Raw genomic sequence first — 24,965 nt, 5'->3', positions numbered from 1 at the left:
GTTGGGATGTCTTGCTACAGAGCTGTTCCTTATTACCAAATGGGTTAAAGGAATGATAACCTACATATTTATTCTTTTATAGCTGTGCCTAAGAAATTTTATAAACAAAAGAATAGGCATTAAAGAAGAAACATATAAGTAGTCTGGCGTTGCATGGGATTGCTGTTGTTGTTGTTGCAATATTATTATTATTATTATCATTATTATTATTATTATTATTATTATTATTATTACATGTTTCTTGAGGTAACATACTGAATCAAATACAGAGAGGAGCTTGTTACTATGTAAGTGTAAAACTTATGTAATTTGCTGACTAGATGAAAAAATAATTGGAAATTCCATGCACCAAGAGAGTGAGGTTTCTCTTGTTCACAACTGTCATCTAGCCTCAGTTTTTCCCACCACCACATTTTTTATGGCATCCTGTTTGCGACCACAGTGTTTACATACAATTTTCTATCACATTTGGATTTCTCTCAGGAAATTAAGAGTTAGTGGTATATTGAACTCTATCCTACTAACCTTTGGAGATGTACCAAACAAAGGAGGAGCTTTTTCTAAGAACTCAGTAAAGCTAATTTCTGCTGAAGTTCACAGAAACCTAAAAACTTTTCTTCCTGCACTGTCTATTCCACCATTTTATTGTTTTAAGCATCTTCTAAAACCCTAGCAAGAAACATGTCTTGATAAGCTCCTGACAAAGTTAGAGTCAGCCTTAAATGAGTTAAAACCAGATACCTCTGTAAAAATCAAGTGTCTAGAACAACCAACCAATTTGATTTTCCCTGTATTCTCTGGCAGCAGGGTACAGTCTCTGGTCCTTCAATAAGAATATGTCCACACTTCATAGCTTTGTAGTCAAAAAACTGTAAAACTTAGATAGTAGCAAGCTCTTGACTAATTTAATTTTCAAAACTATTGTCTCTTGGTAAGGCTGAAATACTTCTGAGTATCATAGGCAACTTTCTTTCTCTATTTAAAAAAAACAACAAAACACACCTCAGGTGAAAACTCATTCCAGCCATTCTTTAGTTTTTCTGCAGAGGATGGGACTGATAGCCTGTAGTCCCCTTCTCTCTCCCACGGTGAGTCATGTCACATAGCTCTTCTCAGAGGCTGGCTAAGTTCCATCTTCAAACCAGTTCAGCTTTAGAATTAAAATAAAGCTGCAAGCTCAGCATTGTTTTCCCAACAGGCAGCTGCCTATATAAAAGCCATGCAGTAAATCAGCAGGGAGTGGGAAAACAGAGGTAAGGAACAACCAAACTATATATTTTGTAAAAAAGAAATGTTTAACAAGTACTCTCATAATCGTAGATGGCTTTGGATTATACCCTCTGCTTTCTACCCATCATATTAAGGTAAACTGTGTTAGCCAAAGCAAACTTTCTAGGCTAACATTTGTGACTATCCCTTAAGCACATACTTATTTTCAGTAGTTCAAACAAGTTATTTTGAATTGCATAGACTCTGTTTAGAAGACAAAATCTGATATGGATTGTCTGCTTCTGAGCACATGGCCTGTCTTTGAGCCCCTGTTGACAGGGGTTTGTAGGGAGAGCAAAATGTTGAGACCCACAAGACATTAGAGATATTTTTATTTTAGAAAAAGCAACCAGGACATTACTTTGTGAATGGTTAGTACATAGCATACTGTGCTAAATCTGGTGCTCTTATAGTTTATTTCAGCAGTGCTACTGAGAAATTCTTTACATATTTGTTACGTTTCAGGCAGTTTAAAATAATAAATCTTAAAGAATCCTCAATAGAAAGTACTTGTTTCAACATGAAATATTGTTTATATTACTTATTGGAGCAACATGGAAGACACTGTTTGTAAAAGATCTACTGGGACTAATATTGTTAGATTCTGACAATGTAGAAGTTCTAGATTTTCTGCTGATGGATGCATGTCAGACTCCAGCTGATGCTAAAGGAGATAACCCAGTAATAACAGTTGATGTTAGAATCTCATATTTCCCAAAAAAATAAATCTGCACAGTGTTGGAATTTCTGTCATTACTGGATCTCTCTGATGGCTCTCATGATTCTCTGCTCAATGTATTTCATGCTTTCCAGATAAAAACACATTGTTGGTAAGAAACCTTTAGTCTAACTATTACACTGAATAACCTTTTCTGATTTTCTTTTTCTCTCTGCTCCTTGATTTACCCTTTTCAATTGCAAGTACTCAGTTCAAAAAATGGCCTGCTATTGGTCAAAACAGCCCATTTCTGCTATTCTATCATAACTAAAATCTACATTTTTCAGACCTATGTTGGCTCATTGAATTTTTTACCTTTGTGTCACCGAAGTTTGGTTTTGACTCAAGATCTGCTAAAAGTGCAGCCTCATACTTAGCACAGTATTCTCTCTTTATCTGGGATGGGTGAATAGTTTGAGAGTGAAATTAGATTTCAATAGAATCACGGTTTTTACCTCAAAGGAAGGAGATCATGATCTAAGAGTGATCTAATGCATCAAAATGATTCATTTTGTCAATCACAAGTTTTTTCTGTTCTACTTCACCTCTGCACATGATAGAGTTTCACTACTGATGAGTTTTAAATGCTATGTGAATTGAAATAGTTTATCCTATTTACCAAGGAGATACCCTACCTACCCCATTGTATTTTTCTTCTCTTGAGATCCTCTATTTTTTCTCATTCTGACCATCCATGAAACTGATAGATGGGAAAGGGAACACAGACTAAATGCTGCACCACACAGCTTGTAACTCCCCAGTGGTCCTCATGTGACTGCCTTGTTTTCCAGCAAGTGAAGATTTAATATTTAGGGAGGTAACAAAGTAAGAGTGTTGCCACTCCATACTTTTTGGCTATATTCCTTGTTCCTCTAAAATTTATGTCTTTACTGCAGGTTTATTAAGCAGTATGGGCCTATGAAATAGAAAAACACAAGAGAAGCTCTGTCCAGGGTAAACAAAATGTGACACTGTGAGAGAAAAAAAAAACTTTAGCTGTTTATAACATATACTACTCATATATTTACTGAGCAGGGATTTCTGCCTCCAAATTCAGTTTAAAAGTGCCCAGCAGATAGTGTGAATGGGACCATAATGTGCCCCAAGGGAAAGTGCTGTTCCTCTTTGAATAGCACTACTCTAAAATTGCCAAGGTTGAGTGTTACCTCTTAGAATTGGCTGAATCCTTCTGGCATAACTTATTTCAAGATTTAAGAGTAAAGTACTTGTCATACTGAGTAGAAGTCTATTTTATTAATATCCCACCATTTTAATTCCAAGATTAGGGTTTTTTTCAGTGACTCTTCCCAAAAGAGAAAGATGTCTTTCTTCATTAGGATGGGAACATTTTCTCTTTTTTAAGAAGCCTGGAGTAAACTTCCCTCTGAAACTGCAGATGTGCCAGCATATGAAACCAGAAAAGTTGGATTGACAAAAAATAATGGTATCTGGAAGATTATTAAATTCATTGTTATTATAGTGTTGGAGAGGGAAATGTTTAATCTTGAGATTTTTTGTGCCACAAAGTCTTTGCAACAATTTCACAATTTCCCGGGAAATTAGACTGCTTCAGCCTTGATCTGAAACTATGATGCTACCATTGGATCTCAGAACTGTCAGCGTTTTGTGATGCTGATTAGTGTCACATAACCTCAAGAGTAATTAGAATTAAATTCATAATAAATAATACTGTAAAAACCCACAAAATCAACAAATTCACAAAATCAATCCATAACCAAAAATCATTAACACATTCACAGTTTCATCCTATAGGTCAGTGGATATAATTATCTTTATGACACCTATCTGACTAAAAATCCTTTCAGCTACCATAAAAAAGAGAACATTCTAATATTTTAGCAAAAGCAGCTGGAATTTTTAGTTGCTCCTGATAGTAATGTAAGTAGGTCAAATACTCTGGTGGTGGAAGCTGTATACATACACTTAGTTGGAGAGCTCTTGACAGTATAGTATTTTCATGTTTAAAAATTCCAAGTACTAATTAATACTAATTAGGTGCTGTAAAATTTATCAGAATACAGATTTTACTGTTGCCCTTGGTGTCTTGAGAAACAGAAAGTATAAACATGTTTTTAAGGAAACAGAGACATAATGCCAGATGTCATTCCAATGTTTTTATTTTCCTTTTGGCAGAAAGTGGTTATGAGTTTAATCAATGACATCATTCTTTCTCTTATGACTATTAGCTTTCAAACTTGCAAAAAAGAAAAAAGAAGTGGAAAAATCACAGTACTGCTGAGTATTTTATGTTGTAGTTAATGTTTCAGTAGCAAGATTTAATAACTAGGGTGTTAGCAACCATGCCATCCTGTTGCTGTGATTTTATACCATTTTTACAAATGCAAGGTTCACGACTCATTGCTTAATCAAGGGTGACATTATTATTTATTTGCACATAATACATTAGGCGTTCCTCACATATGCATGCCTGCACAGAATTGTTTGCCAATAAATTAGGAAACTCTTAAGACAGCATACAAATTTTCCCTGCCTGTAATTCATTGTAGTTTTCAGACTGCTCAACTTTTCTAGAGGATACAGTAGTTACTAGGTAACATTTATTGACTCTAAACCGGTGTAAACCAAGAGCTTAAGCACAGGCTTCAGTCTGCTGAAGCAAGCAGTTTAATAGAAAGAAGTGAGAAAATAGAAAAGCTTTTGGAGTACTTCCTCTTGCTCTGCAAGAGTAATTCATAGGTCAGCTGTTGAGAGACCTTCTACATAGACTAGATTAAGATCAGTGACATTCCTTGTTGTTATTATTTATGTTGCTTATTCTATGTGTAATTGATAATTGCTTAGCTCATCTCAGTGCAATAAATTATCTTTTTGGTGGTCTACTATGTTGATCAGTTAATCTCTTCAGAAGAGATATTGCAACAGTATTTGGAAAGAAGACCCATAGTGTTATGTTAGCTGCCCACAATTAGAGATTTTACATTAAAAAATATATAAATCTTGAAATTATCTCAGTCACTTTTCAACATAAAGCTACATATGGAATGAATTGTCTTGGTGGGAGTCTTGCATGATACCATGGTGATTGCAAAGATCATCCTCTGGAATTTGGTATCTTTGGGATTGCAGTTTGGACACTGATACACATTCTGTCTTACATAACTAAACAATCAAATGTAATTTGTCTATGAAGTGAAAATAGTTATGTATCAATTACTTAAGCTTCCAGATTATATACTGTTAGTTTTTATTTAACTGTCTGTTTGTTAGACTTGCATTTACACTGGAGTTGTCTCCAACAACTGTAAACCCATTTGGATTCTTCCCTTTCACATATGATATTTTTAACTTCTTAAGAATTTATTCTATGTAAAATTTATGGTAAATTTCATGGCCATTCATAAAAATTGATATATACAAACCCTGATGTATCTGGACACCTGTCTCACATGGTCTCAGTTCCTTAATTTCTTTTCTTGCTCAGTGCCTCTTATGCTCATACTCCCTTGTTTTTAACAGAAATTCAGACATCTTTATATATTTTTAAACACTTTTATAAAGCAGAGCCCTAAACTTGTGGAGGCATCTTAGTACTACAGCAATACAGATAAAACAGTGAACAAACTTTGAGGAAGCGATGAGCTCTTTTGAGTGTGTTTGGTTTTGTGTCACCATCTGTGACACTCCATAGTGAAGGAGCTGGTTGGTTACAATTCACATTCCACGTGCTTAGGGACCTTAGTTATGGGCCATTTCCCAGGTTTGACATGTCAGGATTAAGGCATTCCAAGTAATTTTGCTCAGAAAGATGTGTATGTGTGTATATATACACACATATGAATTTTTATTTTATTCTGTATGTATATATAGAATTCTTCTAGTTAAAATAATTTCCTGTAAGTAGAATGCTCTTGCTCAGACTACTTTGAAAGTACAAACAAAATACAGTTAAGGATTGTTTTAACATTAAATAAGTGCTTTGAATGTGAACAGAAGTTATCTTTATTGACAGTTTATTGAACTGTTGAAAGAAATCTATTTGAAGTTTTTCTACCTCTGGCTGACAAGGGGTTAAAATATTTTAAGTGTGGTTACCATGTCACATGGAAATTAAGAATATATTTCAGCATTCTTGTCAAAGAAATGTGTTTGCATTTGGTCTGAAAATTGCCAAGTATTACCATTATGACTCTCATTTAAAACACAAAGATCTCCCTCCCTCATCCTGTGAAAGGGCTAATACTTTGTATCCAGACACAGGTCACCTAGAGCCTCTAAAATGAGCACTAAATGAGCACTAAATGAAGAAATGGCTTTCTTAAGTGAACAAATGTCAACATCTGTAAAACTTTTAAAGCCTTGTGGGAAAAGGCTAAGCATACTGAGTCAATTTGATCTGTTAAATTAATGTTCTATGTACAAAACCAAAATACTTCTTGTAAAATGGAAGAATCTCAATGTGTAAATGATTGTAATAGGAGCCAACTTTTCAAGGGGGGAAGCAGAAAACCATCTTCACCCTTTCTACTTAAATGCACTTTTTTCTCTCAGAAGCTTAAACAATTATTACCTTTTACTTGCCAGGATTTTTTAGATAATGTTGTGATTACATGACAGTTGCTATCTGGTTAACTTGCAGAAGGGCAGCATTATTCTCAGTGTCATGTTAGTATCTCCACAAGTGAAACCTGATGTCCTTCACCAGTCCTGGGAATCCCTGTGCAGAGCTATGGCTCTGCCTGCCACTCTCCATTCTTTCTCCTCTGTGTCTTTTCTCCTTGAAATGTTACCTTAACTCCCTACTTTCTGTGAGAGTTAATATTAACTGTGCCAACAGGCAGATTCCCACAATCCCTGCTGTATATGTAGAGGAGTTGTGAGGAGACACAGTATTAACAATATTAAATAAGTCATCATTTATTCTTACACTGGTAATTTTGCTCCAAGAGGCAAAGCTTCTGTTGCATGTACGCCCAGTAAGTCCTTGATTTGCTCTACCCAGTGCTCCAGTGGTAAGAGTTGCCTACTACCTGATTTACTTTAGATACTTAGAATCTGGTTTCCACTGTCTGCTTCTTAAGGAAATTGGTATCACCCTGACAGAAAAAAAATGGTCTTGCTTCTTTCTAGTTTTACTTGCACAAGACAGGATGAGTTATACATGAATGTGTTTTAAAAAGCGCATCTCCTACATGGCAATTGTCTCCAATAGACTAGACAAATGTCATGGCTTATTAAACCACAGATAAATTCCATGCATTATTTTGGATCCAACAGCATGGAAGAGTCGAGCTCTTGGCAGCAGCATCTTATATATTGGAAGGCAGGGACTGAAAAGCAGTGCCTTTATAGATGTGTCTTCTGTGGTTAGAGGTAGCAGTGTAAGACTGCAGATTCCTTTAGTTCATCTTTTTGCCTTGACTACAGAAATCTTGTTAGCAATGCCCATTCATTAACCTCCTGATGGACAAGTTAATTGTCAAGGTTTTGCTGAGTACTGAACCAACTGTGTTTCTGTGGTGTTACGTCTCTGCTAATAAGCTCATCAATTTGATGTTAATTGAGTGTTACTGGCAGCCAAAGTCATGTATGAATGGAGATGGGGAAGTACACAGCTCCATTTGCATTCTAGCATTTTATTTTGTATCAAATTTGCTCATTATGCTGCTCATTTGATAAAAGTACTTGTTTGGTGTAATTTTTTAGTGCTTTCAGTCAAAATGGCTCACTTAGCTTGCCATAGGCTAGTTTAGAAAGGTAAGGGGTTTATTTTGAGATGTTATGTAGGATTTCTTAGCTAATAATTGTAATTGGATATTGCCCCCTGTGTTTACCTTTGGATTTTTTTTCTGTTTTCACTAACTATAGTGTAGTCTGTAAGGAAATGAGCATTGCCTTATTTTTACATCCTGTGTGTCCTCCCTCCCAACAGATACTGTTGTAATAATAATGAATAATATAATAATAATGAATAATAATAGGAACTGCTTATCATTATGTTTCCTAGCTCAAAGGTAGTAATCACCTATCAAATCTCTTACCTGCAAACCAGTTTGATAGTGCCAGCATTGTGGGTTTGAGTGCAGTTATATTAGTTTGTCAGTTTGGTTTTCCTTCCTTTGGAGGATATACTTGATTATTTCCTTCAGACTGGCAAGGAGAAATAACACAGCTGAAAACTAGTGAAAACTTTATGGTGGACAGTATCCAAAATTAATAGTGGGGCTGCCATATTGCATTTCCTTTGTCTCCCCTTAATCACCTTAATGAGTTGAATTAACTTCTAACAGGCCCCCCATGCTTCCTTGTATCAGACATTTCTAAGCACATGGAACATGCATAAGTATAGAGGTGCACTTACATTCAGTAGGCAAACAAGAATATTCTTAAATCTGATTTTGCTTATTTGATGGAAAACAAGGTGGTGTTAATTTTCTGAGCTTTCAGGCCAGCTGAGATCAAGGTGGTCTATGTCTTAACTTCTTTTTCTGACTTAAGATTTTGTCTTTTATGTGGTGAAGTGGAACTGGCAGTGTGTTGGAGAACTCACGAAACTCTGTTGTTTTCAATGAAAACCTTACCCCCAAAGGAAGCTACACAAAAACACACTAGTACACAACAAACTGATTGTGGCTTGGTCCAGCTATGGAGCCATAGTAGATTTTTGTTCATTATTATTACATAATTGTTTTTATATGTATAGACTTGCTTGTTATTGTTTCCTCATTTCCAGTAAAGAAGGCAGGCTCAGCTCTCTTTCTCTAGGTTAGAAAAGCAAGTTATGTTTGAAAGCAACATGCTGATTTAATCTGCAAAATACTAGTGGAATTTTACCTCTGCAGTAGGTAATGAAGAATAATTTTTAAAATCCAATCTGGCTTGCCAGAGTTCTAACTGTATAGTACTTACTGCCAGGCATCATTTTGGAGTTGACCTGTCAGCCCTACTTAAAACAGAATTGTTGCTCAAACTCTTCTCTCTTAGAGAGGTGTGGAATATTAGAATTTAATCAAAGAAATTACTACTACATCTGCTGTCCCACAGGTATATGTAACAGACAAATGACTCAACCTGCTAGGTTTAGGTTCCCACATGTTCTGAGTTTTCTTGGGAAATGAGGAGAGATTTTCCTCTAGGGGTTGTCTTTCTTTAGGTTTTCTCCAGTTCACTTCTCTTCAGCCAAGTTACCTTACTGCCATGGAGTTTCTCTAGGAGCTCTCTGTCTAAAAAGATGCCTCTTCAGAAGCCTCCCTATTTCACGCCATGGCACCATATTTGAGCAGAAGAATATTGAAGTCAGCATACCACAGACCTGGTGGGTTTATGCTTAAAGCTGCCTGCTGACTAATCCTTGGTTGGTGCAGAGCAGTGTGAGGGTTGATATGAGACACACTGGTGTAACAAGACTGCTTGATTCTCATTTGTATCCCACCTTCTCCCAAAAAGCCAAAGGAAGTACTTGCTCCATACCTAGAAATTACCTGCATTTCCTTATTCTGAAGCTTCTGTAGGATTCTGTGTTTACTCTTTTGTGTATTTAATAAGAATGCTTTGTTAAATGAAAATGTGGTAGGCATAGGAGAAGAAATTAAATTTCCCTCTGGATGTCCCCCCTGCACCATCTCATCCCAGATTGTTTGCCTCTGTGTGCTTTTCAAACAAATAGCATATGGTTCTGTGAGTGTTCCTGTAATTTGAAGTAGCCATGTTGCCTGCAGAAGTGAAGGGTGCTGTGCACACGTAAAACTTGTACGGTATTTTCTAATGAAATACGACAGCCCATTTCTGCAGCTGTGTCTAATAAGGCATGAATACATTTAACTGCTGTTTACATCCTCACACTGTTTGTTTGAAGTACAGAAATGCTGTGCATTCACATTAGGCAATTCAGTATAGAAATCTAACTTGGACTAACTATTGATGGGAAGTACTTCATAATTTTGTAGCAGGTTAAAACATATGGTTGTAGTTACAATAAATAAATTACTTGGTCCATAAACGATTGCCATTCAGCACAACTGTCAGATTGATGTAGGTTTATTCTTCAGGAAAATAAAATGTAGATAACAGATAAGGAATAAATTATAATCTGAGTCTCTGGGGAAGGGAAAAGTTTCAAATTTTTTTTTTAACGAGGGCATTTGGAAGAGAAGAGGAAAAGGTAATGTGCCAGAGATGAGAAGCTCTCCAAACATGACTTAATTCTATCCATCAGTTTTTCTTGTAATATTTCTTCTCTATCCATCCTCAAGTCTAGGGAAAATGATATAGCTGCTAAGCCATAGACAGCAAAGGCGTGTTTCTTAGTTGCATCTGACTTACCCTTGCATAGTACTGTTGCCTTTTCTGAACAGAGCAGAGATGTTCTTCTCTGATGAAAAATAAGGAGTGTTTTATTTCAGTTTTTAAAACTTGTCACTGGCTTTATCTGAATTTCTTAACCCAGTATTCTTCGTATTCTTCTGCAACACAGAAACAGAGATAGGATAGTTGAATTTGGGAAGATGTAGATACTGTATTAAGATACCTGTAACTATTAATAGCTGTAGATATAAAATGTATCTGCTCAGAATATTGTTTTCCAGTAACAGCATCAGTGTGGATAAGCCATAAAGGATCCTTGACACATATCTTCAACTGCCTTTTTATTAACGTATATTTTAACTATGGCTTTGGTGTCCCTGATGACCAGGCTCACATTGGCATGACTTTTTAAAGTTCTGTTTGGTTTTGAAAGTGTATTTTTAAAAATCATTCAATCTTATATCTGTTTTAGCAGATTTGGTTATGCAAAAAGTCTGCAAGTCTCTGCTTACATCACAAACAAAGAATATTTAAAAAGCTCTAGTTCTTGCTATCACATACCACTAATTAAAGTTCAGTACCTCCACTGTACAGTAGCCTCAGCTGGGCATAATTCTTCTGATTTTAAGTATATGATACATAGGAATAAATTTCAAAATATATGTTCCAAATTTAAAAATACCTGTTTCAAAATATATGTACCCACCTGCCCCTAAAAAAAAGAAAAAAAAAAAAAAGAAAAAGAAAATGTGAAAATCTCTCTTAGCTTCCTCACTTAAGTTCAATATCCTACCTCCCTGTGTGTAGGTTTTCCCTCAGACTATAGGTATATTTTCTGACCAGATTATTTAATTTTTGGAATTCCACAAAAACATACTCAATGCTCAAGCAGTCAGTACACAACATTCAAGTACTCTGATTTCCACAGTAGTTCTGGAGAGCTTTAGAACAACTCAGCACCTTCTGTGTCCCCTTATCAACTGTTTCTCCAAACTTGCCTTGGTGAAACCTTGGCTTTTGCCACAGTTGTTGGAAATCTATGCATTTTCTCTGTCCCATGGAACAAAAGTCTGTTTGAGAAGCTGCATACTGGAGGATGGAAATTGTTCACAACATCTTCTCATTGCATCTACAGAGTTGACAGCAGATGCACAAGGACATAACAGTGCTGCTGCTTCAAGGGCGTGACACTCACTGGCATAGGCCAAGTTTGGCTTTGTCTACATGCTTGTTTAGTTTCATCTGCTTGCTTACTACAGAGAAGAGGTTGAATATGCTGAAATCATATGTTCCCACATTTAATTTGTAGGGGTCTGACTGCAAGCATTGGCAACAAATGCATAGATTGGTAAGCCACCATATGTTTTAGGGGAAGTCTGTTAAAAGCTTGGAAGAATTCAATGTTTTGCTTTGGGTTCTGATTTCATCCAATTTTTGAGCAACGTGGAACGAAATTTTTTCTCTGTGTGAATTCACCCATGTAAGACTATCGGTTTGAACTTCAAATATCAGCATCTGCAAATGGTTTTGTTGCCTCTGTGAAATTAATTGTTTCCTAGCCTATCACTGTGTGCATATGTGTTTTATCCATAGCCTGAGCAAGATCTCCTTCAGAAGTGATCACCAGAAGAAAATGAATTGTTTCTTTAGTATCTGGTGGGTAGACTTAGAGTAGTAAAGATAAGCATGGAGTGGTGTGCCTCTTCTCATTATGTTCCCTACTGTAAGTCAAAGGAGGAGACACAGTTTTAAGACATCACTGAAGCACACTTCCCTGGCACTAGTTTTCTTATCCTTTTCCTGCGTGTCTTGTTCATAGGAGTTTTATTTTCATGAAGTACATAGAGGCAGTGGAAAGCTTTAAATCTCTTAACTCTTGATTGTTTTCAGTAAGTAATGGCATAGGAATGGAATTTCTCTATGTAAAAATACAAAAGCTAGATGCTGTCTCAGGGAGAAACATATTTCAAGCAGGTGGGCTTTCAAATGAGGATGGAAACAGCAACTCATGGATGACCAGGTGCCTGGTTTTTCTGTCCTGAAGAACTAAAAATAATTTACATACTTTTGTTTTTAAAGCATTTGCATGTCATCTTGGTGTGATTACTGGCACATGTTGTATTGATTCAACTTTATTGTCACATTATTCTCTCACATTCAAGGGTCACATGTGCTCCACATCTGGTAAACATTGAAAATCCTTTTGAAAAGCATCACTATGTTTTTATTCTTAGAAACGCTTAGGACAAATATCACAGTCTTGCATCTGCTTCTGCTATTGGTTGCAAACAGGATGCACTAGGCTGTGCCTACTGTCCAGTTACAAAACCACCAATGATAACATAGTATATTTCCTGTTAACTGGAGTGATCAACTGCTTGACTATTGGTCCTTGTTCCTTGCACTAGAATGACTGATAGGAATGAAATTTTTTATAGTTATTCATGTTAAAATATAATCTTGCTTTTGAGGAGAGCATGCTTTAAAAACCACTAGCATAGTATTCAATGTCAAAAGTCTCCAAGAAACTACTACTTCAAACATTCTGGAAAACTGGCTGTTTTCTGACAGATCTGCCAGTGCTGTTCAGCTTTGGTCCATTGCTCAGTGCATTTTATGGTGTGACTGCATGGCTGTTTGCCACGCTTCGTGACAATGACGTTGCATTTATCGTGAACATCTGACTGTGTGCAGTGCACTCATTGTGAACACCATCTGTTTAGAATATACATTTCCCCCTACCTAACCAGTTGCACGCAAAGAAGATTGCAGTGTGCTTTTCACACATTATTTATTATGTAGGGCAAAGTAGACATCATGATTAGCATCTTCTTACATTTCACCCTTAGGTGCATATTATATAAAATCTCATTTGGTGATACCTAAACCCAAACTCAAACCTGAAACATGTTTAGTTGGGCTTAGAATGAAGGAGAAAATATTCTCCTGACTCAATAATGAACTTCATTTCTCTTTTGGGACTTGACTTCTGACACAGAGCGAAGGCCAAAATAAAACCCAGACTGAGTGAGGGCCCTGACTTAAACCTGCTTTTAATTAAGCCTTGTAAAGAAGCTTTTCTGCTAAAACTCTCAGGTTGAAGAGTTCATGCAAAAAAACCTCCCTGTGGTTTATGAACAGCCAAAGTGGGGACATTCAAACATACATTTTTGAATAGTTTAATCCAGAAAAAATGCAAGTGAGAAAGTCTATATTATTTGTTTAATGCAGTTTTTATCAGATCGCTCCTTCTCCAGTTATTTTATTTTTTCATTGTTCTGTGTGTTTCACTTAATGCTGCTACAAGATGTTTTGATATTAACAAACATGAAAATGAAGTTGTTTTGGTTTCCTTTTTTCCTAATTGCACATAAATCTGACCCAGTTCAGCTGGACACAGTTACAAGACGTTAGACATGTAATACACATTTCAAATCAGAATCCTTGTGCCAAGGCAAAGGTCAAAGTAATTTTCTTGTTTGTTTGTTTTTGAAGGGATTAAATAAATGTAGTTTTACCACAAGGAAAATGACAGCATCCATTGCTCACTTATGGCTTTGAAGTCCACATTAAAATGGGAGAAGACAAACCTCTCTGGATCAGTGGCAGGGATCATTTCAGAAGTAAAGGCTGTGTGCTTTCTGTGCAAAATGCTGCTATTTGTGTACGTCTGCTAGATCACTTACACTGTCAACCCCAGACAAGAGCTTATACCACATTAAAATAAAGCTGTGGCTTCAGTGACAGGCTGTAAACAAAAGGGGTGGGATACAGTTAATGGCAGCAGTGTAGTGCTAAAGAAAAATAAATAATTCCCTTTTACTTGCAACTGGCAAATGCCCAAATGCTGAAACATAATCAGTCATCCTTGATGACTAGATGAGATCATAAACTGAATGAGGAAAAATAAACTTGAATTTAACTTAAATTGTGATTGGCACAGTAAAAATTAACTTTCACCCTAAAAAATGTTTTCTTCTTCCAAAACATTTCTAACTGCTGCCTTTCCCAATTTTTCCCCACCCATTGCAGAAGTTCCAAGTGTTCCTCAGTGTTTGTAATGTCAGTCTTCCATGTCTGTTTCAGCATGTGCTATTAGTTTTTTTCTTGAGAAACAAGCTGCTTTTGCATTTCTTCCAAAAAAACATCTTAAGTGTAGTCTTCATATAAATACTGAACATCATGTTATTCATAACCTCATAATTCACCAGTCTAGCAGCTGAATAATGTAACAGGCATAGAAGACTGAGAAACAAAGGATGTTATACAGACCAGGAGAGCCATTCTGACAAAAATCTGTAGGGGAAAAACTTTCTGAGAAAAATACATTGAGTTTCTTTTTCAGTTCTTTACACATTACAGTTTATTATGAACAAAATACATACTCTAGGGAACAGTTATGAAGTGTCAGGAAAATTGACTTGATATTTTAATTTTTACAGCTGTTTGTGTTTTACACCATGATTTTTTAAAAAGTGTCTATATCATATCTCTGGGGAGACTTATTTGTTCTTCATGAGTGGATAACTTTAAATATAAAAGTTAAGTTCTGGAAAGTTTGAGACCTGGTAGAAATACTAAAATTCCACCAACAGTATGAAGTCCTGACATTGTGAAGTCAGCTTTGAAACTGGTAGACTACAGCATTATTTAAAAGATAACACAGTGTATCACAAATATTGCAGTCAGGCAATGGTCATTACTAATTATTTGAAAAACATCAGATCTGACTGGAAAGAATCACTTTGTCACTGATTTTGATAAGCAATAAGCAAGGAAATTAGTTTTAGACCATTGGTTTAAAGGCAGTTTTACATATTGGCTATTCATGGTACATACCAAGTGAGTTGAGAATATCTGTCTCATTCTTAGGGATCTAATGATGCCAAATTGACAGAGATTGGGTAGTATGAGAGCTCAGGCTATCCCCTAACCTCCTGAGCTTTTGCATACTTACTTTATCAGTGTGTAGATAAGGGCTTTTGCTTCACTGTGCTGTGAATCTGGTCCTTGCTCTAAGATGAGAACATTGAATTTAATTATGTAGCATGGGCTTGGGTTCAGCCCTCCCCTGTGATATCAGATGTATAAAGGGAACCTCTGATGGTAATTAGTGTGTATTACTGGTGAGTGTTGGGAACTATGTGAATGATCTTTTCAAAAGATACACTGAGAGGTTGACTGTTGCCCCCTTAATAAAAAAAAAGGCATAAATGCTGACTTAGAATTGTTCTGATTATGTTGTGTTAAAATGGTGGATCGGTTATGCTGTTTGTTTATTTGCATAATAAGATTAGGGGGGAAATCTATTCTAGACTGAGTTGAATTTCTGCCAGCATAAGACAATGCCACGTTATTTTATGTGGAGAGAACTGTAAGTTGAGAACTTGTGATTTTGGAGGAATGTCTTTCGAGGCTCGCTGCTCATTGCAGCTTGGAAAGATGCAGCCAAAATAGTATTCTAACTTTTTTTCTCCCCCATTATATATGTCAGGGTTTTTTGTCTGTGTTGGCAGGAGGCTCAGTTTGTGGATAGATATTTATCCTTTTGTACATGATCACGTTCATGTAGTCATTCTTGCAGAAAATGGAAACATAAGTACAGAAAGTTTTGAGACACCCAGAGTAGCTTTTGTGGATGTGGAAGATTTAACAGTAGTGAGTAGTGTGTAGGTCTCAGTGGCCAGTGTAGGAGCATTTGGATGTGAGAACTGTGGGCTTTGAGTCAGTGCTGTGCTGTTGTCAGGAGAGGGAAACATGACTGCCATGCAGTAGGGCATGTGTCTTTTGAAAGGACCAATAGTAAAGGTTAATTGTAACACATTGTTCTGGAGTGTTTTCTTTCAATTTTGCTTTATTGAAGTTACCACATAAGTTCCTTGAGTGGTTTGATATAGAGATTTAATAACCTTGTCTTCTAAATTCATGTTATATTTAGATGACATGGGTGGGTAGTGAAATGTGTGACCTAATTCAAGACTGAGAACTGATGGAGTGGTTTCTTATGTCCAATTCTCAGTATTTTTGCATTTGGCTTGGTGTTTGCTAGTCTGTACTGAAGGGCTGAGAAAAGATGGTTGTGCTGGTTCCAAGGAGAACTTCTTACAGCTGAAAGCTGACTCAGCTCTTGCAAAGCTCATTGATACCTCAATCTCAGGATAAAGAGTGAGTTTGGAGCATCCCAATAGTCCAAACAGTTTTTCGAATAAAGAAATTTTGCCCATTGTTTACCATTAGCAAAGTTGACTTTGCTATGTGGTTTCTACATTCCTACCTGCAGCATCAGAACCTGTTCTGAATTTTGTGGCCCTGGCACTAAATATTCTGTATTTCATAGCACTCTTTGCAGAGAACAGCATAAAATACTGCCTTTTGTAGCTCACCCTTGCTCTTTTCCTGATGTTTGGGTTATTACTGGCCATTTCATTGTTGATCAGTTACCTACTAGTTATTCTCAGGCTGAATGTTTTGCTTTTTTTTGCAAATTTTCTATTGCTCTATGCCTGGGGACTTCCCCTTCTTACCAGGATTTTAATGCCTTAACACCAAAAGTTGGTGGATCCATGTATTGGATGAATGAGGGTATGTTCTGGAAGATTAGGTGAGTAACAAGTATAACCTTCAGGCATCTTCATTAACTCAGCCTTTCAATTTAAGTGTAAAACACCGTTGTTCCTGTAGTAATCTAGAATCAATATTTTTTTTTAGGTAAAAGCAGTAAGAATTAGGCATAACTGAGAGGTTCCAGATTTTTTCCTGATAATAATTTTTTTCTTTCAGTAACAGCAGATATATATTTTTCATGTCCTTCACTTTACCCACATGTACTAAAAGGTTGCCAGTCTTAAATTATCACTAAATAGTAAACCAATCATTCTTATTCTTCAATGATCCTCTGGGAATCTGGTACCAGAAAGAAAGATTCCAGAGCCAACTCTCCTGCAGGAATGAGGAATTCTGATTACTTGTTTCAGAGTATTTGTCCACTCCATGGACTGGTTTGAGGGTCAATATCTGGCAGAGGCATTTCACTCCCGAGGGAAGTGGGAGCTATTGAGGCCAGTGGGTAAATTTAAGTAGCTTCATTTTTCTTTTCTAACGCTTCTGCCGAGGATCATCTAAGCCCCCACAAAAGTTGTGCTAAATAAAAGGAAACTGTTGCACTTAACGTATACATTTGCCTTCAGCAGCTAATGGAACATTCACATCATCTTTCATTTTGGACATGAAATCTGGCAACTTCTGGTTTTTCTTCAAGGAATTTGGTTTGTTGGGGAAACATCTGGTTTATGTAAATGAGCAGGGAATTCGATACATGCGAAGATTGCAAAATAGGATCTACGTGGTCTCAGGACCAGTCAGTTACCTTTTGCAAAAATAAACAGTTATTACGTCTGTAATTGCTGTCCCTTTTTTCAGTGTGCTGTGTTAATGAAAGCTTTGCTCTGGAGAATTTAAAATTAAAAAAAAAAAAAAAAAAGAAAAAGAAAAAAAGAAGAGAGAGAAAGAAGCGACGCAGCAGGATTAGGATTTTCGTGATATTGGGTAACTGTTGCAGAGGGGCGAGTTCAGCCTGGATCAGTTTTCCAGGCGGCGGCTCCGTGTCCGCGGCGCTCCAACAGCGCCATCTGCAGGGCGCGGCGGGGGCCGGGAGCGCCCGGTGCCGCCGGAGTCTGTCCCGCCGGGAGTCTGTCCCGCCCGGAGTGTGTCCCGCCGTGGAGTCTGTCCCGCCCGGAGTGTGTCCCGCCGTGGAGTCTGTCCCGCCGGGAGTCTGTCCCGCCCGGAGTGTGTCCCGCCGGGAGTCTGTCCTGCCCGGAGTGTGTCCCGCCGTGGAGTCTGTCCCGCCGGGAGTCTGTCCCGCCGTGGAGTCTGTCCCACTGTTTCTCCTTCCTCATCACCCTGGTCCGCGCTCCAGCGTGTTGAGCTGCGGCGCTGCGCCCCAGCCTCCTTCCACAGCAGCGGAAAGGTCCGCGCATTTCCCTTCGCTCTTCTGCATAAAGCGAGCGAGAAATTCACCTCTATGAATTCAAACACAGAGAAACAGTTCTTGTGTTAAAGTTTAATTGTTCTTGTTTCTTTTAACTTGGCGCCGTCTCGGCCGTGTTGTATTAAAGTGATTTTGGTGTCATTTCTTCTGCATGTTTTCTGATGTGGAAAAACAAATCAAAACCCACTTATGACATGAATCATTGTTAAAGTCAGCAGTAGTCCTCTGTGTAAAATCTGCCAGTAAAAGCCGGGAGGATGGGGATTAAACCTGGAGCACATTAAATTAGTTCCAGTCTATCCCGAGCAGGCTCTGCACTGCTTGCTTAGGCAGGCAAAGCGGAAACAGGCAGTTTATAACGAGGCTGGTTTAAAAACCGTGGGGTTCATTTGAAAAAGATTTATATCCCTCACTTATATAAACATTACAAACGTGGGCTGCAAGCAGGAGGCAAATCTTTATCAAAATCTCTTTAAGAGCTTTTTCATTGTGAATAAAATGGACAGTGTGTACTCTTGTTTGAAGATTCGCCAATATCTGTACACTGATCTTTTCTCATTTCTCCTACTAATTAAAATATGACTTAGTCTAGAGCAGCGGGACCACCAACCAGTAGTTTGCGAGGTTCTGACAGAAGTTGCTGTGACTGAGGTGGCAGAGGGACATTATTGGGAGGGAGGAGAAAAGATTGTCCTGAAACTAGTTTAGGTTTTTTGTAGTGGTTATAAGAAAAAGAAAAAACAGTGAAAATGAAAAGAGAAACAACTGTGTCTAGGTTTATCTCCACCCACCGCCTTCCCATGCTGCTGTTCCTAAACAGTAGCAGAGACATTTTGTGAGATATGTGATCTTCGCTAGGGCCTGCAGCACTGTCTGCTGGGAAGATCAAAACGTTTGCTCCAGGAAAACTGGGAATAGTCTGGGGTGTGAGGGTCCCAGGTGACGAGTGGAGTGCTACTCACATTGTAACATTTCTGGGTAACTTAATTGTGATGAGGTTGTTTTGAAAGGTTATTTTTAGAAGGAGTAAACATACATTACAGTAGTAAAAAAAATATTTTTAGTAATAACAGTTATTTCTAGCTGTTGCAATGCCATTTTACTGTATTTAGGATACATTATAATAGTTGTTCAGATCCTGGATTTAACAGAAAGTGCTTTTCATATTTCATTTTGATGTTAATAAACAGTGTCTTAAAGAGCTTTGTAGTACTAGTCTGCCTTCCAAAATATGATCCAAGACTCAGATAAATGATTTAAAATATTTTATGCATTATAATGTATGACTAAGGTCCTCTGGATTCTCTCATCGAACTAGGGTGTCTCACACCTCCTTTTTTTTTTGCCATGATGATGTCTCCATATGGAATATCACTTATGACCCAGAAGTCTGATTGTCTTGTCCTGACAGCATACTGACAAATGGCTTGTTAGAAAAGTGGAAGGTTTCTGTGCTGTGGAGTGATTTAGGAATTTTCTATTAGTTCTTTAAGAAGACATTTGGATTTTTCTGCTGTTGTAGTGGTATGCATATGCTATAATGGTCAAGGTTGGAAGCACTCTCTTCCTGAAGTGTGAGGAGCCAGATAAGAAGGAAAGAAACTATATCAAAATGCTGTATTTTCGTTCTTGTAAAACTTTTGCAAGAGAGACTGTGAGATACATAGACATACCCATACTGGCTTTTGAAACAAGAAGCCAGTTGATGGTGAGCTTTGTCTTGTGACACTTTGATGGCTGTTGATGCTCTCACTGAATAGGTTACAGCAGGCTCAAGTGTGCCTCTGTTGTATTGGCTTTAGCATGCCATGCATGACTCACAATGCAAGTGGAGGCTGTAAAGGGAGTTCTTAGCTACACTGAATGTTATTTCTCATACCCAGGCCTCAGCATCACGTTATCAGAGCACTCAGTTTTTGTCAGCATGGCAAGTTGCCACAACTTACAGGTGTAGAAAAGCAAGAAGTTCACATTTGGACTTGGAGCTGAGCATTGGTCTCTAGAGGATCAGTCTAGTGCTGGCCACTGGGCGAGGAGTCCTTTCTCTGCTACCAAAAATCACAATGGGTAATTAACAGAAAAAATGTCTTGGAATCTCACCTTCTAGCATATACAGCTGAATTAGTGGAGTTTTTCTTTCTTTGTTGGATAGGTTTAGTGTTTTTTTTTACATTGCATATAAATTTTTTGCCTGACAATGGAATCTAAATTGTGTTGTATTTCAGAACATGTCGATACTCTCCTAAAATAATTTTTTTTAAAGGAGTCAAGATAGAAGTAGCTTAAGCCAGATCTGGTCTTACCTTTAAAGCAGGGTGTATTTTTCCTATTTAAAATGAGGTGGAATATACATTTGTCCACATCTTTAGAGTGAAACTTGGAACATAAGGAATGCTTTCTGCATGAGGCAACTAAGAAATATATATGAAAATAACTGAAAACTTCTGAAGTCCTTAAATGTTTGGAATGACATGCATGATTTAAGTGTTTTTAGATATTAGGACCAGATGTCCTGTGCTCCAGTCATCTCCCTTTGCACAAATGGGATATCATGAGGGATAGCTATGCTGACTCAGGCGTTCGGCTGAGTGGGAGGGAAATCCCAGAAGGACAGAAAGTGGGATTGTTTTTCTAGTTGTAACTCATGCTGGACAAGTGGCTGGAGAGGAGGTGTGGCAGGAGCAATCCCTGGCAGCCAGGATGCCCTCACTTGGCCTTGCAGCTGGCAGTGGGAAAGCAGTCTGACATCTTTTCCATTCAGAGTGAGCAAACATCCAGAACAGCAAAACTATGGCTAGTGCCACCCAGCTGGCCTGGCTCCACACAGGGAACACTGAAAGGAGCCAGAAGAGGAGAGGACTTGCCACATGCCAGCCAAGGGAAGGACACTTGGCCCAAGAAGCAAAGAACATCATGACTGACAAGCAGGTGTTGTGTGAACTCCCTAATAACGAGCATCCTAAAAATTCAAATCCCCACACACATGTGTGCCCAGCCCTGGCTGTGCTATCTGGTCACTACTGCAGGTGAATGCCAGCACAGAAGAGTCCTGCCCTGTTAGGGAGCTGAAGATACAGCTTGTTGGCACTTGAGTTAAATTGTGCTTGAAAAGAGACCTGTTAACTTCTAGAGCAGGAAAGCATTTCCAAGGTGGGATGAGAAGATTAAAAGAGTGGGATTGCAATGGTGTTTCACCATAATTGTAATTTTGCCTATGCCTGTATTTCACTTGATGTTTAATATTAGACACATGCTGAGTAGGCATTGTTGCTGCAATTCATGCATCTATAGGGGGAAAAAATGTCCTTTTCTTTAAGTATCACTGTTCTGCCATTCGGTGCTCCCTGAGAGGTGGTAACCTGATTAAGTGGTACTAAAAAACTGGACAGAAAAATTAAACTTTTAACCTGAATACATTTCATAGGATGGAACGAGATATGGTTGTATAATTAACTTTTGTTCTCCCCAACCTGAAGAGGGGAAGGAATATTCTTCCTTGTGCAAATCATACCACAGTGAGTATCTGCCAATGAAGATGTCCTGTGAACAAAAGATTCCTTCCACATGCAAAAATGAACCAGGCATTCCTAAGTTATAAACTACTTATACATATGACATCTGCCTTTAATCATCATGAAAGCCTGAATCCTGCTTGAAGCACAGTGAGCCTTGTAAAAGGGCTGGCAATGTCAGTACTCTATTGTGATAACATTTACTGTACTGATTAACAGCCGTGGTGCTTTGCAGAGGACTGATAATCTGCCTTCGTGTGTCTTTGTGTTGCCATTGTGTCTCCTTCCTGTGGTTCCAGCTGGGGCTGTGGACAGAGCAGTGGGATCCCCTCTGCAAACCTCCCATGTCCACATATTTTTATGTATTATGTCTTTGTCTATCTGTAAACCAAGGTGTAAAATATTTCAAATATAATGAAAAACCTTTTCGAATTTGCTACTGTTTAAATTTCTATAACAACATGATCTGGCATTTAGTCTCATGCAATCATCTCATGCAAGCTGATGTTTTAAATGTCTTTCAATTTCTTGACATGTAGGAGTTTCAGTTAGTAGTACTTTAGTAAATTCCAACAGTTTTTGGTAGGTGTGTTTGTCTTAGTGGTAGATTTTGACCAAGTTTCTTGGATGCTTTTTTTTTAAGAATAAAGGAGCAAAATAGAAGGGATGGGGAGAATGAATGCTGCTTTGCTCAGATCTGTATCCACTGAAATAGCCAACAGAAAGTTGTATCCCAGGGTTACTGCAAAATGGGTATGTTTTGGTCAAGATAGTATCCTTATTCAGCATATTTTATGTAATAGTATGATCTCTAAGCATCACTAAAGGATATCAGGTGAATGTTTGGCCCAATATTAGTTGAAATCATGATTTGAGTGAATCTTTGGTGCAAACCAGCATTGTGGCTTGTGGCAATGTATGATTGTTATCCTGGTTGTCTGTTAATATCAAACTTGTAGGGGCAGAAGGTGACTGGATTTATTTTTAAGAGTCTGGTGGTAAGATAACACACTTAAACACAAAAAGCCAATAGCACTTAAAAAACTATTGTCATTCAAATGGACCAAAACAGTCATGCAGGCTCCAAACAATTTTTGTTTTTCACTTTATATGACTGGTTTTGCCATTTTACCCTTAGCCCCAGCCCTCATTTTTCATTTCTGATACCAGTGTCCACCATGGTGTGATCCATCAGCAGAAGTCTGGAGATTTTTCTGCAGCCCTGAGGAGTTTCTGAAAAATCTGATGTTAGATTAACATGGGAGTGAAGGATGATGCATAAAATGAAGATTTGAGGAAAAGAGATTATAGGAAAGGCAAGAATGTGAAGGAAAAGCACAAGATGGGCTTGTTTTGACTGTCAATCTCCTTTTATGACTCACTGCTTACAGTCTTCACAGCATGTATTGCCTTCAACCCTTCTGCTATTTCTGAAGTATTTTTCCCTCATAGTTCACAATTCCTTTCACTGCAATCAAGAACTGTCCTAAACAGTTTATAGTTTTATTCACCATATGTATTTAATGCACAGTATTCTATTCCATAGAGAATTCCCTACAGAGACCCCTGAGTCTGTGCTTTCTGCTTGTTTTCTGCCCTTCTACCCCCAAAGGTCTTTGTGAAATGTGCACACCACTGAGAACATGCTCACCAACTTGAGAACTGGAAAAAATCAGTTTCAACTTCCCTTGCTCCTCATATGCCTTTTTTGACTAGATTCAATAACTGTCTCACAGACATACCTACATAAACTGTTATTCCTCTTTTTGATAAAGAGCTGTCTCCCTTATGAAAAAAATTACCCTTTCAATTATTTTGTAACTCCTTCTAATGTTATCTCTAGTTTTTCACATCCTCTTAGAAATATGGACTTGGCAAAATATATAGGAATTAATGCTGACAGTGCCACATACTGTAGTGAACCTGCTTTCCTACTTCTGTCCCATGGATACTGTATTTTATAGTTACATTGGTCCTTCTGCCTTGGCCTTGATGTAACTATGTTTGTTATGGATTGGATGAAAAATGCAGCAGATCTAGTTTGTTAAACAAAAAAAAAGTTCTCTCCTGCTCAAAAGCAGCTGCCTACAGAAGATTAAGGGAAGAGGACAAGGTTATATGATATTCTCCCTGTTCCAATCATTTTGAGTTCTGTAACAGTTGTGGTTTCTGAGTATTTACTAATATTTGATGGAATTTTTCCCCCTGTGAGATTTCCCATCATCTTTGCGAGCCCAAGAAAGAATTTAGCAGCACAACAATGTTACATTTGGCAAGAAGTTCCACATCTGAGCAAATTGCATGAGGAAATACCTCCATGTAATATGCTCTTTAAACTGGCTCCTTACCAGCATTGTGTATTGCCTCTTTGTTGTTGTGGTGAGACAGAGTGCGCAATCGTAGTGACCTGCCTTCTTTAGTCCACTCATTATTTTTTTGACCTTTTCTCTCTACTGGGTCATTATTTTTCTAACCTGAATTATTATATCCAGTCATCTAAGCAGGAATTCAATCCTTTTCTTTCTCCTGAGCATCTCCCAAATCTTATTCATTAATCATCTCCTGGGACAGAATCCCCTCCTTCTGCAGACATGATCCGCACTATTGAAAATACTGCTTATACTATATTTTTCTTGATTTATACCCCTTTTATTTGTTTTCTAACTCTCTGTGTTCTTATCCCTTGCTTTGTAGTGATTGAATGCTTTCCCATTGTTTCCCTCAAAGATAGGAGTTATAACCTCATAGGAGACTATTTTATCCCTGTGCCATTTTCTCAGTTATGAGCTCCTACCATCTACTGGCAATTTTCTCAGTATTCTAAGACTTACAGAAATAAACAGCCTCAAAAGCCACATATAAAAAATCCTGACATGCGTAGCACCAAGGTCTTTTTCTGATACAGGTTTTGTCTTGACTGTGTCTGTATTCCTTTTTCATTCTTCTGACACGGTTTTTGCTGTGCTGATTCATGTTTTTACCAAGCATGTCTGTAGAAGCTATCACAGCTAAAAGCTTTGACTGACTAGGTTGGAAGTATTCCCTTTTTAACCTGCTGATGAGTCTCTTATGTCAGACACGAGATGATTTAAGTAAAATTCTCCTTATCCTTGAAGAGCTTTGTCTAATAAAATCCAGACTTATTAAATATCTTTTTGCAGTACATTGTTGCTCCTGAGCCCCCATGAACCCATTA

The 24,965-nt window shown here is 37.7% G+C and overlaps 1 protein-coding gene across 1 annotated transcript in view; it reads left to right on the top strand.

Moving 5' to 3' along the window:
- SCFD2 (sec1 family domain containing 2) overlaps window positions 1-24,965 on the top strand; it is a 187,687-nt gene that overhangs the window by 48,674 nt on the left and 114,048 nt on the right. The gene's annotated exons all lie outside the window — the stretch shown is intronic.

Source organism: Erithacus rubecula, assembly GCF_903797595.1.
Source record: "Erithacus rubecula genome assembly, chromosome: 5".
Lineage (NCBI taxonomy): Eukaryota > Metazoa > Chordata > Aves > Passeriformes > Muscicapidae > Erithacus > Erithacus rubecula.
This window is presented reverse-complemented; position numbering and strand designations above follow the sequence as displayed.